The sequence below is a fragment of the Penaeus vannamei genome, chromosome 39 (genome assembly GCF_042767895.1).
Source record: "Penaeus vannamei isolate JL-2024 chromosome 39, ASM4276789v1, whole genome shotgun sequence".
Lineage (NCBI taxonomy): Eukaryota > Metazoa > Arthropoda > Malacostraca > Decapoda > Penaeidae > Penaeus > Penaeus vannamei.
Genome location: NC_091587.1, coordinates 22,370,569 through 22,374,126, shown reverse-complemented (window position 1 = coordinate 22,374,126; position 3,558 = coordinate 22,370,569). Strand labels below are relative to the sequence as shown.

Here is a 3,558-nt window from a genome sequence, read left to right as displayed (position 1 = left end):
TCCGAAGAATTCCAGCCATGCCCAGGACCTAACTCCATTTGTTTGCTTACATGGGCAATGTTTTCTGCCTTGGTAGTGTGATAGGGTCAGTCCATTCCCATATGGAAAGTTCATATGCAAACGCAAAAAAATGATGGAAAAAGTGCTAGTGTGACAGTGCCTTAAGCACCCCCCCCCCCCCCACACACACACAACAGCAACAAATAAGAGATTTGGGAGGGGGAGAGGTGAGGTTAGTAGATGAACGGTGCCTTGTGGAAGAGGAGTGGTGTTAGTGAAAGTACTACTGCAGACATTAGGCAGTGAAGAGGGGTAGTGATAGTGTTCAGTCATGGTCAAAGGAGAATCTAGAGGCAGGGTACCGGTAGAATTAAAATCAGTGGGGCTAGCCTATAATTAAAGGTACAAAATCTTCATTACTGGCCATATTAAGCTAGAATATGTTGGGGAGAGAAATGTTTCACCCCTTGACATCCCTTTAGAGGGTACAGGCTAGACAACTAAATGGGAATGTCATACCCATGGCTCCCCTCGGCTGTTCATGACTGGCACAAAGTTAGCCATCCTTTTAACATGGCTCTCACACCTCAGGAAAGAAGGGGTTGGAGGAGAGAAGGAAAATGGAAGGGGAAAAGTTGAGGGATAAGGCCCACAGTACGGGGGATCTCCAGTGTTGGGTCTTAGTCTCCGTTTCCTAAGCCCCTCATGACAACAACAGGCATGGGATGGGGGACATTATCTAGTGAATATACATAATACAGTAATACAGAAATAAAAATATAGGATAAAATGATCATCATTTTAATAAAGACAATAATTTCAGTAATAATAACTGCTGCTGATGATTATTTTTTTATTGCTAGTAGTTCATCTTCAGCCTTATGAAATTGTTTTTACTCTTCAGTACTTGTTCTTGAATGTCATTGTTGTTTCATGTACCACATACCTACAAAAAGGCTCTATATCACCTAAAACAGGTATAGGCCTGCAAGAATGAGGACTAACCAGCATGCTGGGGCTTCACTGAACAAAGACTGCCAATGAGTGGACAGGCATGACTGGTAGTAGCCATTACTACTAGTTGCTGTTTGTGAGCAGTACAGTTAAAGTCTGGTGATTTTGCTGAACTAGGGCCCTTACTGATAAGATCTTTTTGTGTCAATTTTATTTTGCTTTGTCATCTGGCAATGCAATGCGTTTTGTTAGCAAAACCCGAGATCCCTCTATACTGTTGTCAGAACATTTATCTTTTTCTAGGGGTTTAATGGCATACCTTTACGGCAACTTTGCAGAAGTGTCCCATTGACCTCAGATGACCTATTACCCCCCCCCCATACACACATGCTTTGCAGCTTTCTTCTATTCCACCATAAAGACAAATATTCAAGGTTGCCACAAACCCTACATCTAAAGGCCCTGTATCCTTTATTAGACTTGGAGAATCTCATTATTAATTATCCATTTGTGAAATAAATAAGGCAAAATCTACCTAACTTTACCAAATAACAAGCAAATTTTATTAAAATAATAAAAATAGTATTATATATATTTATATATTGCACAACTTTAATGCTTATATTTTCTAGTGACTTTGTCACTCCATTTCCAAGGTCCTCATATGAAATATGGCTAAAACTTTTCCTGTGATTTGAGATTATATTTATAAGGTTAACAATATCCAGACAAAATGTCTCTGATTAACCAGTATGCTTTTATTATATGAATTCATTACAAAATAGTACTTTGCTGAAACATCCACTCAATGCTTTTACAAAACATACAACTGTGACCTTGTAAAAAATCAGGAATAATATACTCCTGTTTGGCAATTTGAAGCTTTTAAACATTCGATGAAGAACTGGTTAGCAACCCTATATAAAAATCTTGTTTTTATCCACCTTAACAATGACAGAATACCCTGTAAAGCAACAGCCGGAACATCCAACCAGGCAACACCTCTGTTAGAAGATACTGGTAAGGTAATTATGGGATAGTAGTATATCAACTTAAAATATAAAAGAAAGAAATGTTTTGTTTTTAATATGGATAGGCATAAGCACCTTAAAGTCTTGAAATTTGTGAGGCTACATCTGGATTGCTAAATAGGAATATTGTTATTACTTTTCTGTTTCATCTGATAATACTGCAAAATAATTATCATACACTTTATCAACACATAAATTTTGTAAATTAACAAATCTTTAAATTAGATAATAAATTATTTGAATTTCTTGGCCTAAAATGTTAAGGCCACACAAAAATAAAAACAAAGGAATAAACATTGCTAATGGTGAAAACAAAGTCAAATCTAAAATATTGCTATTTCAAGAAATTCATATCTGGAACAAATATAAAGAATATTTATCAATTAGCAAATATGCAAATAAGAAAGTTCTACCTACATTTCATTTACTACATTACAGATTAAAACAAAAACCATAAAAAGAAAAATATGGGAAAGAATCTGTACATAAATAAAACTTCATGAAAATATGTTTACAAAATAAACAATGTTTCATTACATCAAAAAAGTCATGTCTTAACTGATCTTTTTCTTTCCATTAACAATGTATTAAATGACCATATGCTTAATAATGGAAAATAATATTTGACAACTCAAATATATGTAAATCATAATACTCATCTGTTTTTTTAGTACATTACTGAACAAAATGAAACCATAAAAGACAAAAATAAAATACTTATTGAAGGTTAGATCATCAATTTAATGTTTCACAAATCTTATGCCATAATCTTTGCATATTATTTCTATGATAATACACTTACAATAACCAGGTGCTTTACCCCAGTGGCTATATTGATTCTACCAAATACCAAAAGTTGTAAAACATAATACAGATGGCCCTTAACATATTCTATGTAAACATTCCTAAGCCCTTGCAAATATTTGTGTTGTGTGTGTTGTGCTTCTAACTGGGCTTTGCAAACAATCTTTTCAGTATGCTCGACTAAACACACTCGCCATTCCCTGGCATTAAAATATCCACCAACGACAAACACAATTATTCCTTTTGAAAGCTTGTCTTTTCCTGTCAGCAAACACTATAATCCTTCTAATGCCTGAGCCTAAATACAGAGAGATAGTAATACTACACCTGGGGCCCATGCTTCAATTCTACACAAGGTGAAAAATTATGTGAAACACGAATTTGATGTTAACAATAATCCAGCCATACAAAGACCAGTGTTGGCCAACACTTGTGAAAGAGAGGATTGGAGAAGGGTGTCAAAAAAGCTTTAACTTCAGTTTTTTAATGTACCTACTTGTAGCTAAGTACTGTATCTATGAGATTTGTACTGCTCTTTACTGTTATTTGCGATTTGATCCTCTCAGATCTTAGCTGCCACCAAATTCTCCATATGCTGTGTTCATAAGTTTTGGGGAAATTCTTTCGTTAGGAATGAATACTCAGACTATTTTTCTTTCATAACTCTTGGGGTCATTATTTGAAATTAAGTGTTGCAAAAAAATAAAAATCTACACATTATTTTCTGGATGATATAATTCATATAGTCTATGAATAGTGGAGCATTGGT

The 3,558-nt window shown here is 34.8% G+C and overlaps 1 protein-coding gene across 1 annotated transcript in view; it reads right to left on the bottom strand.

Moving 5' to 3' along the window:
* Positions 1-1,697: 1,697 nt before the first annotated feature.
* The window catches only part of LOC113806992 (leukotriene A-4 hydrolase), a 70,569-nt gene continuing 68,708 nt past the window's right edge, over positions 1,698-3,558 (bottom strand). Inside the window, exon 13 of the mRNA XM_070116983.1 lies at positions 1,698-3,558. This exon is cut by the window's right edge and continues 515 nt beyond it. The gene's annotated coding sequence lies outside the window, so the exon portion shown is untranslated.